Source organism: Pseudopodoces humilis, chromosome 4, assembly GCF_049639895.1.
Source record: "Pseudopodoces humilis isolate 2021_Gansu_Grassland_sample_001 chromosome 4, ASM4963989v1, whole genome shotgun sequence".
NCBI classification, from domain to species: Eukaryota; Metazoa; Chordata; class Aves; order Passeriformes; family Paridae; genus Pseudopodoces; species Pseudopodoces humilis.
The window spans coordinates 76256074-76272882 of NC_142203.1; positions in this window are offsets into that span (position 1 = coordinate 76256074).

The following is a 16809-nucleotide window of genomic DNA, read 5'->3' on the forward strand; positions in this document are numbered from 1 at the left end:
CTGGTGTTCATAGTGGCTTCACCAGTGCACCTCTCTGCTTTACTAGAAAAAGCACTGTAAAGGCACTTTCCAGCTTTTACTACAATACAAGCATCAGTGCATGAGAGCAGCAGCCAGACAACAAAATGTACCTCATAATTAGACAGCAAAATATTATATACAGCTGCTTCTTTTTTTAAGAATGGCTGGCAAATAAGATCAGACCAACCACCGTGTGTTCCTAAACCTGCAAAGCCTTTGCCAAGTATAAAATTTGTGACTTAAGAGCAGAGTAGGATCTTGATCTTTGGCTCATACTGGATAATCTGTAAATGACAGGTTAGAATTGCCATGGAATTGGAATGCGGACTGTAGTCAGAAACCATTTGCGCTAAGTACCTTATGAATTAGCTTCTGAGTCAGCTCAGCATGTAAAGAAACAGAAAGGATCTATTTGTGATTATATGCAATTGAAGAAAGAACCTGCACTAAAGCCACTGAGCCCAGCTCTTTGGGGTGACATTTTGTGCCCCCACAAATCTACCTGATCTCCTTCCAGTCCATGGGGGGCAGGTGGGATGTGCCAAAAATGAGTGCGGGAAAGGTGAACACACGATTCACTCTTTCATACATCAGCTAATCCGTTGTGCAGTCTTTATTGATTTGGCACTAGCCTTTTCTTTAATGGATTTCTGAAAAGTTTTACTCTCATTTGTTTGTGTTCTGAGCTGCTCTCTGGTGCTTGCAGAGCCCCAGCTCCCACTGGTGTGAGTGGTCTCTGCCCTGGGGGCCTCAGGAAGTCCTGGCTTGGGCCAAGGTTTGCAGCTCTTGGCCATTACACTGCATTTGATACATTAGCATGTAAGTATGAAAAAGCTGAGCATCAATACATAATTCTGTTTTTTTCCTTAAAAGAAGTCTCCACCCATCCCATGAAATGCCTCCAACTGAAATAGCAAGCTTACAGGAAGGCCCAGTGCATTGCTCCTCTGGCTGCTGAGAAACTGTAGTCCTTTTGTCAAGCTGATTTCCAGGTAATAGGATAAGAGATAACACGATGTTATCTGATGTAAGGTCTCCCATGGCTGTTTGTGAAGTGAAATTATTTTGCATAGTGAAAAATCACCTGACTGTCCCTGACATGACAGCATTTTCTGTCCTGATTCAAAAAAAGAAATGGGAAATACTTTTTGAGTTGAATGCCAGGGAATCAAGCACATGGCAGGGCTTGGCTTTAAGGGGAAGTTGACTGGCACAGCACATACAGTAGTTTTTATTATTATGGCATAATTCCTCCATCTTCCAGCATATCAATGATTTTATTGTGCCTCCAAAGAAGACAGGGATGTCTCTATTGTCTGCATGTGGCTGGGTGTGGTTAAACAGTGAACACACAGACCCCTTAACCCATGAAAATTCAAAGCACTTCCCCAGTCCCTACACAACGTACATCACGTGGCCTTCAGAAACATCAGTACAAATCCCTGCCATTGGCTTGTATCATTTCAAAGTACAGCAAAGTCAATTTTGAGAGGGACTCCCAGTGTATTGGAGGTGTCCATGCTCCTTGCAGGAGGGCTGGACTGGATGCCCTCTTAAGGTCCCTTCCAACCCAAGCCATCCCATGGTTCCATGATTTCAGTGTGTTCTTGCTTTTTCCTTGCTGGTTTGGTTTGCAGAGGTCAGTAAAACCAATACATAAAGAAAAATGTAACTCTGGTAACCTGCAGCAACCTCTTCCTCCTGGTGCTCTGCAGAATTCACCTTCCCCCTCCTTCTTCCTCCTTCTCCCTCCACCAAGCGTGCACAAAGTCTGACACAGCCATCAGGCGACCAGAGGAGGTGGCTTAGTGGTTTATTGTGGGGCTTGGCTGAGCCTGGGCCACTGGGCATCACCCTGGAATGTGTGCCCTTCACCCCTGCCCGAGGGCACCATCTCCTGGCATGAACTCTCAAAGAGAAAGTTGCTGATTCCATCTGATGGTACACGCTGGGGCTGGAGATCATGTCTGGGTGTCCTGCTGAGCCAGACCAGAATATGAGTTACATTTAATTATCATTTACTCACCAGTGCCTCAGGTTCTCCTCAAACCCTGCTGTGGGCAGCAAGAACTGCAGATCCCCTTGAAGGGCTTGGCTGCCCTTAGATCTGCACACAGCCCAAGGAGGGTCTCGACTAAGGTGACAGAAGGCACAGCAGCATTGTCCCAGCACTAATGGGGACATGGCTTTGAAACACAGGCTCCAGGTGATGATGGACTGCTTCACCCTAGGAGGGGAGCAGGGATGGAAGCTGGTGCTGCTTCAGTCCCCTACAAAACACCTTGTCCCAGGTTAACAAGATTTTGCAGGGAAACAGCTCCTCTGATGCTGCAGCACCCTGGCAGGCCTTTCAAATACATCACTTAAACCCAGCAGTTTTCCTTGTTCCTGTGTCGTGAATCATGGGGTGGTTTGGGCTGGAAGGGACCTTTAAAGCCCATCCTGTTCCACCTTCTGCCACAGGCAGGGACACCTTCCACTGTCTCAGGTTGCTCCAAGCTCCATCCAACCTGGTCTGGATTACTTCCAGGGGTGGAGCAACCACAGCTTCTCTGGGCAACCTGTGCCAGGCCCTCACTACCCTAACAGAGAACGATTTCTCCCCATGATCTACTCTAAACCTACTCTCTGGCAGCGTGATGTGAAGCCATTCCCCCTTGTCCTGTCACTCCAGACCCTTGTAAATTGTCTCTCTCCATGTTTTTGGTGGCTCCTTCAGGCACTGGAAGGCCACAATTAGGTCATGTCAGAGCTTTCCCACTGCAGGCTGAACAATCCCAATTCTCTCAGCCTTTTCTAATACCAAAGCTGCTCTATCCCTCTGACCATCTTGATGTTTCCTCTGGGCTCTCTCCAGCAGCTCCACATCCCTCCTGTGCTGGGGCACCAGGGCTGGAGGCAGCTCTGCAGGCAGAGCAGAGGGGCAGAATCCCCTCAGAGCACGGGGACAGGTGGATGGGTCAGCCCAGTCCCTTCCCTGGGAGGCTTTGGGTTCGAAGGCAACACGAGTTCAGCAGCCCTGTTCCCCACCAACTGGTTTGAATAAGTTATGGGCCGAAAACCTGGAACATTTGTTCTGGTGAATATTAACGTCGATCCCTGGGTGCTGATGTTTATCTGGCCAGGCTGTTTAAATAATTGGAAAGTACATGCATGAGTTCAAAGCCATCAGCTAAGCTGTTGCCTTCCCCTGCCCTTACCCGTGTGCGTGTCAGGCGAGGCAAGCTCTGCCAGCCTGATGTTTTGTGTTTGGGCAGCTTCAAAGGCCTCAGTGAATGCATACAAGGTGCTTGCCTGCACAAAACACCCCCTGCCCACACTAAAATGAGCAGGAAAGAGTTGTATAAAGCTGGTTTCTTTTCTTTTTCCTTTTTTTTTTTTCAACTGCCCTTTCCTTAACAAGCACTGATGGGCTGCATGCAAATCTTGCCTTCCCTTTTTACTCCCTACAGCCATGTGGTTGCTGCAACCATACTGATAATTTAAACATCTCATGCTTCAGGCAGGTCCCTGGCGGAAAAAAATTAATATTTTAATTAAAGTGGTTCAGACAGAGTCTCTCTCTCATTTCTCAGATGCTGGTTTTACAAAGGACATTTGTTTATAAGGCTCAGCTGGATTTTTCTTAAGAAGTTCCCTAAGCATTTGAGTTGCCATCTGTGCACCTTTGTTGTTCAAGTGCATTAGCAGAACTTCCCCAGTTCCATCTCAATTGATAAATTCATCCAGTCCCCACTTGATACCACCACAGAGCAGCTGTTTGTGGAGTTGTTTAATCTCCATTAGGACACTGTGGTTAAAAGCCAAGCTTACATCCATATGAAAACATGGCACAAGCAGGATGCTCTGCCTCTGCAGGTCTTTCCAGGCCAGGGGTGTCTGAAACTGTTTGGAGCTGGGTATTTAACATTTCCATGAAAGCCAGGCAGGCTGCATGTCTCCCTGGAAACCTTGTGCTGCCTCAGAGGACGATCTGCTTTCCCCGGTGTTTTGCACCCACAGGTTGTTTTTCCTTTCCCCCACACAAAATTCATCCTGGGAGATGCAGAGATCGCTGTGACGGGGTACCTGGGGTAGAAGTTGGGAATAAGACTGGTGTTCATTGAAGGAAATATGTTCTGTGAAAGCCTTTCTTTTAATCACCTCAAGTGCTTCTGAAGGGATCTACATTGCACCTTGTTTTGTCTGCAGGCAACGAGATGTGGACAGTTAGTCTCTCTTTAAATTACATCTGACAGAGAAATGGAATCTAGATTATTTTTAAATCTCCTTATTTCCCTTCTACATCTTCCAATCCATCTTTCTCACTGACAGCTGGGGTGAAATGCCCTTCACAGAAGTTCCTCCCCAAGGCTAATTGCATGGGAGAGAAATTATTTTCTCCAGCATTTATGCACTAGAAAAAATAAGAACTACTCTTCTCATTCATTCCTTGAAAACTTTTCATCAAACAAATAAACCAGACGTGAAGTATTAAGCTTGCTTGGTGTTAGTGTCTCAGTCGTCTCTCCAAGGGCAATACTGTTGGGATCACAACCAGGAATCACTCTTTTAAGTGACCTGATGCTTTGGGAGAGAAATTTCTCCTTGTAACACAGCTGGGTTTGTCTTTGTGCTCTAGCCCTACTGAAGACAACAGCATTTTTATCATCAGCCTTGAAGGAGTCATTGATCTCAAAGGACTCAGGCTTCCAGCTCCTGTATTTCAATCCACATTAGATTTTGACTGGGCTGTTTTTGATTTGATTTAAGCCACCAACTACAAGTGTCTCCCCCTGAGAAAGTCCGTCCTTCCCAAGCCATTTGTCCCAGGAGGAAAGAGCAAGGAAGCTCTTTGTCAGCCAGGCAAAGCAGTGAGCAACCCAAATTCTCTGTGTCTGTGTCCCCTGTATCCCCAGGAGTGGTGATGGTGGAACAAAGAGGATGGATCAGCCTCTCTTCTCAGGATGGCACGGTGGGATGCAATACAATATATAATATAATCCTGTAGGGCCAAAGGGTGCATGGTGTGTCTGGGATTTGTCTCTCCTAATTTTATCTAAAAATTAAACCCCAGGGCTGAAGTGATTGCCCACAACAAATGACAGCAGGGACAAGGCCAGCCCAGCCTTGGGCCCTCACTTCCAGGACCATCCCCTCAGCTGACATGGATATCATGGCATTGCTCTCCACAGCCCTGCACCTGCTGTGGATGCAGAGAGCAACGAGACAGCCCAGGATGTGCTGCTGGGGCAGCTGTGGCTGTGCTTTCCTGCTTCCTCCACACTGTCTGCAGTCACCAGGCAATATTATGACACTTTGATGAGCAAAGGGGAGCAGATCAGAAATATCTGCGCTATGCTGTGGAATATCAGCACCTTTTGTGACACCCCACCTAGGAGCCAGCTCCATGCCCAGGCACCACCATCAGTACCATCATTTTTGTCTTTATTTCACTGGGCATCTCCTCTCTATGCCTGGAACATTCCATCCTGACAGAGGCAATCAGGGTTTGAAACACAGAATGGTTTGGGTTTGAAAGGACATTAAAGCCCCTCCAGTGCCACCCCTGCCATAGCAGGGACACCTTCCACTGTCCCAGGCTGCTCCAAGCCCTGTCCAGCCTGGCCTTGGACACTGCAGGGATCCAGGGGCAGCCCCAGCTGCTCTGGGCACCCTGTGCCAGGGCCTGCCCACCCTCCCAGCCAGCAATTCCTTCCCAATATCCCAGCTGGGCCTGCCCTCTGGCACTGGGAAGCCATTGCCTGGGTGCTGTCCCTGCAGGCCTTGTCCCCAGTCCCTGGGCAGCTCTCCTGGAGCCCCTTTAGGCCCTGCCAGGGGCTCTCAGCTCTCCCTGGAGCCTTCTCTTGTGCAGGGGAGCAGCCCCAGCTCTCCCAGGCTGGCTCCAGAGCAGAGGGGCTCCAGCCCTGGCAGCAGCTGCGTGGCCTCCTCTGGGCTGGCTCCAGCAGCTCCTTGTCTTTCCCATGCTGTTATTGCTGCTGTCAACTCTCCATAATTAATGGGGCCCCAGTGCTGTGGTGGCTGTGAGGGCCTGTCCTCACTCAAACCCTACAGCAGCACAGCAGACGAGGGAAAGGACCTTCCTCTGCTGCCTCCCATGAGGATTTTTTTTGGTTTTTTCCAACACCTGGCTCCCTGAGTGCATTTCTGAGACTCCCCCTCCTCACACCACACACACCACAGCGCCGGGCCCCATGTCACAGTGAGCCATGAAAGACAGCAGGAGCCTGACTCAAGTGAGGAGCCATCCATGGGATCCCAAAATGTGGCTCTGGGCATTATTTTATCAAATTACAACTGTGGGGAGCAGATTAATGCACACCAGGCCCTGCTGAAGGAGGTACCAGCAATGGGCAGCCCCAAACGCTGTCACCTGGGGCTGTCTGTGGAGAAAAGCACAGACACAGCCCTGGGATGAGTTGGCATGATCTGAGGGAAGCAACAAAAGAAATGATGGAGTGTGGTGCCCTCTGAGTGCAGAGATGGGCCTGCCCCCTGCCCCCACCAGTGGACAGAATACAAAACTTTAAATAGTACTTGTTGTCCTAGTGGTGGCTTTTCATCAAGAATTCAGAATCACAAGCAAGGACACACTTCATGAAGGGTGAAACCCAGGGAAATGAAACAGCTCAGCTCGGGCTCCCCCCTGAAAGATGTGATGTGAATGATGATCCTGACAACCACCTTTCTGCTGGGATATTGGGGGCTGGACCTCGCATGGCAGCACCTTTGTGGAATCCCACCCCTAAGGAGAAGGGAACACCCAGGACTTGAGGTGCTCATGATCAAAGGAATGGCAAAAGTCAGAGGGTCTGTGAAGTCTTACAAAGTTTTACTAGTGAGTGACACATTTGTCATGGGAATTGGTGTGTTGGTCCCTGCTAGCCCAGGGTAAGCACATGGCAGTGGGATTTGGATAATGGGGTAGGGTGAAAGGGAAGAGAGAGATGCATTGAAGAAAGAGAAGGCAGGCAGGAAGGCAGGCAGGCAGGCAGGGAGGAAGGAAGGCAGGAAGGGAAGGGAAATCCTAAGTACTGATTCCAGCACTAATCCATCCAGCTGATGGCATGTCCAGGGTCCTGGTAGTGCCATCCAACCTTCGTGGGGGGACTTTTTATAGAAGTTTTCCTCATTTAGAGAGAAGTTTCTCATTTTTTGTGCAAATCAGTTCTCACCCACAGCCAGTTCTTTTGGACCTTTCTTTTGGAAATGGTGCTTCAGACATTTTGGGCGGCTTTGTCTCCTCTACAGTCACAGATTCACAGGATCCACAAGGTTGGAAAAGGCATCCAAGACCATCAAGTCCAACCTGTGACCAAACCACATCTTGTTCCCAACCCAGGGCACTGAGTGGCACATCAGCCATTCCTTGGACAGCTCCAGGAATTTGGACTCCAACACCTCCATGGGCAGATCCTTTTGACCTATCCATGGAAAATTTTCCAAAATTTCCAAAATTGCAAAAACGAATTTTCCCTAACTCCCACCCTGTCCCTGCCCTGGCCCAGCCTGAGGCCGTTCCCTCTCCTCCTGTCCCTGTTCCCTGGCAGCACAGCCCGACCCCCCCGGCTGTCCCCTCCTGCCAGGGACTTGTGCAGAGCCACAAGGGCCCCCTGAGCCTCCTTTGCTCCAGGCTGAGCCCCTTTCCCAGCTCCCTCAGCCGCTCCTGGGGCTCCAGCCCCTTCCCCAGCTCCGTTCCCTGCCCTGGACACACTCCAGCCCCTCGGTGTCTCTCCTGTGCTGAGGGGCCCAGAGCTGTCCCAGCACTGGAGGTGCCTCAGCAGCGCCGGCACAGGGGACGGGCCCTGCCCTGGGGCTGTGTCACACCTGGCTGGCACAGCCCAGGGCCCACTGGCCTCTAGCCCACCTGGGCACCCCTGAGCTCCTGTCCAGCCGCTGGCACCAGCACCACCAGGGCCTTTCCCAACATTCCAGCCCTTCCACCTCAGCCTGGAGCTAGAGGTGGTTGGGGTGACCCCAATCCTGACCTCTGGGGAACCCCATCAGTGCCCAGCCCCAGATGGATGTGGCTCCTTTCCCCACTCTCTGGGCCTGGCCATCAGCCTCATCTGAGCCCAGCTAAGACTGAACCTGTCCAAGCCAAGGGCTGCAGCTTTTCTGGGAAAATGATGTGGGAGATAGTGTCAAAGGTTTGCTGAAGTCCATGGCCACTTCTTGACCTCATTCCTGCACTGTGCCAGGTTGTGCTTTGCTCCAGGAGTCAGAACAAGGTTTGCCCCAGAAAAGTGCTGTCCTTCCTCCATATGGCCCCATCTCCAGCCACATCCTGGTGCGCTTCATGTGTGCTCTTACCAACAACCCTTTACTCCACAGCCATGCAGCACTCTGTTTGGGACATGCACATCATCCCCTCAGCTTCTGGGCTCCTCCAAGCTACTGAGGGCAGAGACTGAGCAACAGAAATTTGAGGTTTGCAACGAGAAATTATGGGGAGACCCAAAACCCCAGCAAAAATAATGTCCCCAGCCAGCCAGGTATCACTGTGGTGCTCCAAACTTCAGGGCAGGCAGTGGGATTGTTCAAAAACAATGAGAGGACATTTGCTTTGCTTGCAGCAAGCATTTGTTAGGCTTGAGAGCATTGCTCAAGGGGAGTGATGACAACAAAATATGATTATTCGGCATTTCCGTGTCATTTTACATTTTCAAGATGCCTTTCTGGCACTAAACAGACACTAAACATGAGCTAATCTTTTGTTAGAGCTTCTCTGCAGCCGTGAGATGGGATTAGGGCTCAAATTGGGTGGGTATTGAAAAAAAAAGAAAAGGAATTAATTAAAAATATTCAAGTGCTTTTAGCGAATTTAAAAGGGTTCATACCATGGTCCATGTGTTATGGACAATAATGAGCACTCATACACTTCACATCAGGCTTGTAAAGAACATCCTGGGCAATGCTGAGTCAGTACAATTCAAAACTAGTCAAAAGGGTGGCAAAATCACAGAATCCCAGAATAGTTTGGGTTGAAAGGGAACTTAAAGCTCCTCTCATTCCAAACTCCTGAGATATTGGTTCACCATCTGCAAGTGTGGATGAAAGGACTTGCACAGCAGACAGAGATGATGGAAAACACACAGATCCAGTAATGAGGATTATACACAGGCCCTCTCTAATGAGTGACACAGGTTAATTGCACCTCTTTAGTTGAAGATCGGGGTTTTTTGTGTCCTTAGTGGGCTATTGTGTAAGTGGTAGCTGAGTGGTCAGCAGCACCTGTGTGTGATCCCAGAGGGAACAGCTGCAGGGTGGCCACTCTACAGGGCAACTTTCCCGTGAGATAATTCCCATTGTTCGTGGGAATGATCCAGTTTTGATGTCTCTCTGGATCTTATGCCAGCCCAGCTGCACCCTGAGCATCTCTGACAGGAGGGGGAGGTTGTTCCTCCCAGCAGCCCTGGGAAGGTTCTCAGCAGCTTTGGGAAGTTGTTGTTTCTTCAGTGACTAATGGCTCAAGGAACCTGACTTTTGGGTTCAGTGTTTTCAAACCAGGAGTCAAAGCCCTTGAGTAACTTCCCCAAGCCAGAGTGACCCTGCTACGTTGTCACACAGCGGGACCACAGAAGGGTTTTGAGGCCAGAGTCGGCGTCACCGAGGTGAAGTGACTTGTCTGACATGACATGGACATCGGTGGTGATGCTGGGAGCTGACTCAGGAGATCTGGGCACAGAGTCCAGCCCCTGAACCACAGCCCTCTCCTTCCTCTGCCTCTTTCCACAGCATGGCTGCAATGGAAGATCCAGACAGATGCTCTGGGAAGCAGAGCAGCACCAGGCTACTGCTCGTGACCTTGACCACAGGAATGATGGTCACTGCTGACCCCAAGGTCAGCATGGGTTGGTGCCTCTCAGCACCATGGGGCTGCTCCGTGTCTTCAGACCTGCATCAGAGCTTGCCAGGGGTTAGGGCATCACTTGCAAAGGGCTGAGATTGGCCCTCATGGTCCCTTATGTTACAGCACCCCAGCCCACAGAGCCACACTGCTCTGTGGCCCTGCCTGACTGGGAGATTCCCCAGTGAAGTGGATGGAGGGAGAGCTGCACACTCAATAATCCCCAGCCAGGAGACTGCCAAGAGGAAATGCACTTCCCGTAAAGCAGGCACTGTTACTGACTTGTTTGCTGGAATTGCTTGAGTGGTAATTACGCTCCCTTAATATTGACATATTTAAATTGTTTCCAAGCATAATAGGAATCCTGCCCCGCTCCTTCCACCTCCTTTTCCAAATTTCTGTGGTGAGCTTTCACTTTGAACAAGAGATTATCTGGAGGGGCGTGACTTGCTCACGTCTTGTTTACTGAACAGCAGTCCAGATGTTCCGCTCTCTCTCAGGGTGCCTTCCGTGCACTCGGTGTCGGGTGTGCTGCCCCACGGAGGAGCCACAGGGCTCTGTCACTCAGAAAAAGGAGGTTTCTATCTCCACTGTGCTGCTTCACATGTGAGTGTGCTGGCCGTGACGCCCAGCTCACACCAGGATGCTGACGGGGTAACGCACGGCGGTGTCAGCGCCACTCACACATTTGTGTTTCATTCATTATGTTCTGAGACATTCTGTCCCGAGCACAAAGGCCATTCCCTTCTTACGTTGCTCCGTGCGTGGGCCACTCTCATGAATGCTGCAAAAGAAGGATTCATTTTCCCAGGAAAAACAAGTCACACAAGAAGCGTGGTGGAAACTTGGGCCACTCCATGTCCTGAATAGACCCCTGGCTTCCTCTCTCTACCCGACAGCCCATGCACAAATTTATCTTGGGCAGACCCCCAGATTTGGTACCTTTCTCCCCCCAGATAAACTCCCTTTTCTCCCCCATTGCATTGCTGCCATTTTTGGCCCCTGTCTCCCTCTGAGCATCCATCCAGAGCAATATCCAGGTGTGGCAAATACAGACTCCTGCTCCTCCCAGCCCTGGTCAGCCTCTGGTCTTTGCAAACCTCACCCTGAGGAAGGTTTTTTCACAGAACCACAGAATCCTAGTATGGTCTGGGTTGGAAGAGACCTTAAAGCTTGAGACCCATCCCCTGCCATTGGCAGGGACACCTTCCACTGTCCCATGCTGCACCAAGCCCCTTCCAATCTGGGCTTGGACACTGCAGGGATACTGGGGTATCTGGGAAACAATTTTTTCTGTCACAAGAGCTGGCTGGCCCCAGAGGCAACCCCTGATGGGTTCTGCTCCACACCCAGGGTCAGGCTGGACACCCTGTCTGGGGACAGAGGTGGTAGCAGGGGACCCACAGTCCTTTCCACCAGGCAGGACTCAGGCACCTTGCAGAGCAGCTCCTCTCTCCAAGAGGCTGCAGTTGTGGCATTCTCAGCCCTCACTTTTATCTGAGGGCCTATTCTGCTGAGGATGAGCATCAGATTGGCCAATTTGCTACATTGCCTTGGTGCTCAAGCAAGGAAGCATTCTCACCCTTGTTTGGTGAAAGCCAAAACAGGAAAAAACTCTCATGCAGGCCTTGAACTACCATGGAAATTTCTCAAAATCACTCAAAGTGAGAAATTTGCCTGGGAATTTCTGTAAAAGATGGAAGAGAGACTGCTCATCCTGCCAGGGCCCTGGTTGGGTTGTAGTTGCTTGCACTAAAGGGGGTGTGTGCATATTTTAAGTATATCAGAGGGATGAGAAAGCAGAGAACAAGCCAGCAAAGTGCCAGGGAGGTTCCAGAAAGGGATCTGGGGAAATGCAGTGAGAGGTGAGGGTGCAGGGAGGCACCTGGGCTGTGCAGGGGTGGCTCCAGGCAGGCTCAGGCTTGGGCTCCAGGCTGTGGCAGCCGACGTGGCCCCGTGGTGTTCGGGGAAATGGGACTTTACGTACTTTCCCCAGTAATACACAGAATTGCATCAAAGAAATACCTGGCTGTCATCATCAGCGTATCCTCCCAGAGAAAATGATCTTGGCAAGGCCTTGAGCAGGCCCAGCGTCTCAGGCCAAGAGCCAACAGAGTGTTTAGTACAAGTTTCTTCAACTCCCTGTCTTTCATCATCTCCCACACGCACCCCACCAAGCTGCCATCCCAAGGGTTACTGTCGAGGTAGGAGAAAGCTACTAAGCAGAGACATTCTTAAAACTTGGAAGTGCAATGCTGCAAAGGCATCAGTGACAACGCCAACCTCTCTCCACCCTTCCCGAGCCTCGCCCCTCTCCACCTGGTCCTAAACTGGGAGTGCAAAGTGACAAATCCTCTTCTGAGTCTCTTAAAATGAGAGGATTCAATGGACAACTTCTGGTCCCCAGGGCCCATCATGGGGCTGGGGGCACTGACTGGGAAGAGGGTGTAGCAGGCCACTTATTCCAACCTCATGAACCCCAGATCTGGGCTCCAGACCGAAGGAAAAAGTCCTGGATCCACCAGCCAGGTCTCTGTAGGCTGTGATTTGGAACATTTCAGGGATGCTCTCCACCCTACTGTACCTTTTGTGAGGGAGGAGGTAGGGCAAGGGTCTGCCCCAGCATGGGCAGCTGCTGCTCGTGCTGATGGCTGCTGCTGCACATCAGCGAGGTGAAAGATGGGCTTCCCAGGACCAGCTCTTACATTGTTTTGACCTGAAGAAGACTGTCAGTCCTTGAACATTATCAGAGCCAGATGTGATGCTAAAGCACACCGGTACAAACAAGGCTTTTGATGTCTGTTGACTGTAGAGCAGCCCAAGGTCACAGGGCAAGATGGGATTTCAGGCCTACGTTGGAGGGACAGCTTTGGAACCTGATGCCCAAGGTTGGGGTTGAGCTCTGGTGTGAGGGTGGGGAAGGAAGAGATTTCTTCCTGGCTCTTAATTTCGTCAGGAACAGAGGGTTATACAGCAGTGGGGCAGATGGAAATGTCACAACAGCGAGGTTGGCAGCTGCACAAACACAGCTAATCTGCCCTCACTGAATGCTTGTAGCCACAACATAAACACGCGCAGCACTGGGTATCAGAGCAGGGGAATCAGGCACTGGCAGCCTCCCTACTTGGGATGTGCTGCTCCAATCTTCCCTGCACACCCCAATGCCTGAAAAAGCCTGGTGTCACATCAAAGTCCTGCCCCAAAAGCAGCTGAGATATCACCCATGGCCACTACTTGTCCATTTCCTCTTGGAAGTCTTCTATGGGGCACACACCCAAACACAGCCAGTGCTGTGCTCTCAGTGATGGCTGCTCATCAGACAGGGTGGTACATCAGAAAAGGGGTAATTTTATATAGTATGTCATAAAATCTATCATCAATAACAATGATGTGCCATTTTGACGTGTATATGTAAATACCCTGTCTCTATGTATCTGTACTGCATATACACACATGCACACTATACACATAGATATACATCCAAACTGCCTGTCTAGGCTCAGGCCCTTCCTAATCCGTGTAATTTCCTCCTAATTAATCACTCCTTGAGTCAGGACCCTGGCTTCTGGCTTATTCTCGAGCATTGCTCTTCTGGATACTCATTGGAATTTCACTTGGCAGCACAGAGTCAGTGACAACAAGCAGGAAGGTGTTGCCTTAAAATGTTTGTTACTTCCTCAACCAGTCAAGAAGGGCCTCTGCCATTTGTCTCTGGTACACACCAGTGGGGACACTGGTGCCCTCAAATGTGTCATCAACCCATCCCATATTCTAGCCTCTTACTCCTTCCCTACAGTGGGGAGACACGAGCCAGGTTCTGTCCCCTCATTTTCTGTCCAGGAGAGCATCACCTCCATCCTGTGTCCTGATGTGTCCTGATGGCCACAGTGACCTGGATGTGGGACCCCTGGTCACTTGTTGGTGTGACTCTGGTGTGGGTGAATGTCCCTAACTGAACAGGGAAACACAGCGTAGTGAGGAGGGAAAGCAGCACTGCTGGAAATCATCTTCTGTGTCTGTGTTAGGGATGGACATGTGGGAAATCCACCTCCTGACCAGGCCAGTTGGGCATTTTTCCAGCCCAAAACTGGTCAGACTCAAACAGCTGGGAGAAGAAATGTCTTGGTTTGAAAAGACAGGTGTCTGCTAAGGAAGGCAGGAACCTCCCTTGAAATGGAAAACACAAACCCTACCCCACTCCAAATTATTTTAATCTTGAAATCAAGGGGTTCGCAGGCAAAGATATGGGAATAGGAATAACGGTTCTTTAATATGAAAATTCAAATAAAAATGCAGTAATACAAAAGTACAAACCAAAACCCAAACCCACTGTCAGAGTCAGAATACACCCTGACACCCTGTTGGTTGGGGTGTTGGTAGTAGTACCATTAAATGGTGGCTGCAGTCCTGGAGTGGCAGATGTGGCTCTGTTGAAGCAATGATCCCAATCATAATGGGACATTATGATTATTACATTAACTTATATTATTACATTAAAGCAATGATAGAAGGGTGTAGCTTACCTCTGAAGGTTCAGTGTTGGAGAATCCAATGGAGAAAGGCTGCCTGTGGTGTTCTGAGTCTCAGATTATATCTGGGTAGGAATGCTGGGCTCCTCCCCCTGGGTGGAGCATCCCACAATGGGATGATGTCATTTTATCAGTCCTGCAGTGAGACTCAATGGCCCAGGAACAGAAGAGATCCCCCAGGAGGGAGGATGGGTCATGGAAGAGATAAAGAACACTGCAACACCTGGTTTTAACAGCTGGCCCATTAACAGAAGACATCCCCCAGTTATGAGGGATGGGTGATGAAAGAGATAAAATTGCCACAGCTGTTTTAAACAGCTGGTAATGGAATAGAGAGTTCTGGTTACATCTTGTATAGGGAAGGTGTGGGAAGGTGCGGGAAGGGAAGGTGCGGGAAAGTGCGGGAAGGGAAGGTGCGGGAAGGGAAGGTGCGGGAAGGGAAGGTGCGGGAAGGGAAGGGAAGGTGCGGGAAGGTGCGGGAAGGGAAGGGAAGGGAAGGGAAGGGAAGGGAAGGGAAGGGAAGGGAAGGGAAGGGAAGGGAAGGGAAGGGAAGGGAAGGGAAGGGAAGGGAAGGGAAGGGAAGGGAAGGTGCGGGAAGGGAAGGGAAGGTGCGGGAAGGGAAGGTGCGGGAAAGTGCGGGAAGGGAAGGTGCGGGAAGGGAAGGTGCGGGAAGGGAAGGTGCGGGAAGGGAAGGGAAGGTGCGGGAAGGTGCGGGAAGGGAAGGGAAGGGAAGGGAAGGGAAGGGAAGGGAAGGGAAGGGAAGGTGCGGGAAGGGAAGGGAAGGTGCGGGAAGGGAAGGTGCGGGAAGGGAAGGTGCGGGAAGGGAAGGGAAGGGAAGGTGCGGGAAGGGAAGGGAAGGTGCGGGAAGGGAAGGGAAGGGAAGGGAAGGGAAGGGAAGGGAAGGGAAGGGAAGGGAAGGGAAGGGAAGGGAAGGGAAGGGAAGGGAAGGGAAGGGAAGGGAAGGGAAGGGAAGGGAAGGGAAGGGAAGGGAAGGGAGGAAGGGAAGGGAAGGGAAGGTGCGGGAAGGGAAGGTGCGGGAAGGGAGGGTGGGGGAAGGGAAGGGGTGGGAAGGGAAGGGAAGGTGCGGGAAGGTGCGGGAAGGGAAGGGAAGGGAAGGGAAGGGAAGGGAAGGGAAGGGAAGGGAAGGGAAGGGAAGGGAAGGGAAGGGAAGGGAAGGGAAGGGAAGGGAAGGGAAGGGAAGGGAAGGGAAGGGAAGGGAAGGGAAGGGAAGGGAAGGGAAGGGAAGGGAAGGGAAGGGAAGGTGCGGGAAGGGAAGGTGCGGGAAGGGAAGGTGCGGGAAGGGAAGGTGCGGGAAGGTGCGGGAAGGTGCGGGAAGGTGCGGGAAGGTGCGGGAAGGTGCGGGAAGGGAAGGGAAGGGAAGGGAAGGGAAGGGAAGGGAAGGGAAGGGAAGGGAAGGGAAGGGAAGGGAAGGGAAGGGAAGGGAAGGGAAGGGAAGGGAAGGGAAGGGAAATCCTTCTCTGTGAGTGCTAGGGATGCTCACATTTCTCCAGCCCTGTTATGGATGTGAGGTTTTATGAGCCCTCTCTACCCCACCTTCACTGGGGCCACTTTCTTGGCCCAAATGTGCTCTACCAGGAAGGAGGAGAAGCCAAGCAAGGAGATAAAGGCAGCCCATAGTTTATAGCTGTTGCTTAGGTCAATAATGTATTGATTACAATTTTGTGGGCTAAAAGCTTGACCTTTTAAAGGGCAATTGGCACCTGTGAGATTTGATTTAGGAGAAAGAAAATAATTTAAATTTAATTTTCACTTTGTGTTTCAGTTGGGAGAAACTTCCACTTTTTTGGGGGGATAGGGGGAGGAAATGAGGGTTTTTTTCCTGAAGCCATCACAAAAAGCTTAATTTCAGGGTGAGAACTGCTCTGTTGGTTGTCTCTGCTCCACTGCTCACCATGCAGAGACACGGACAGGATACAAGGCACTTAAGCAGAACAGTTATTCCGAAGCTAAGCCGGTAAATATAATGCATACTGAACATCTCATGTCAAGGAATGATGGTCTTCCCCCCCCTCTAGGAACAGCCTGACCAACAAAACAACACACAGGTCTGTTTTAGCAAAAACCCTACATTTTTAGGCCTTCAAGGGCCTTTTGTAAGAGGCTTTGAATCTCCAGACATGGTTTTATGTGACTGGCTTATTCTCATTATTCTCAAGCTGATACAGTCCTTAAACTGGGACAGCTCTGGTAGGACTGGGCACCCCTGGTCCCCTGCAGCCCAAGCCCCACACCCAGAAGGATTCATGGAGTGGGGGGCACTGCAGACTGGATGCAGAAGCTGTGCCAGGAGATGGGATGGACCCTGACAACAGCTCTAGGGACAAAAATAGAAGCAGCAGGCTGAGGACAGCTGTTCCTAGTTTAAATTGCCAGTTTTTAATAAGCTGT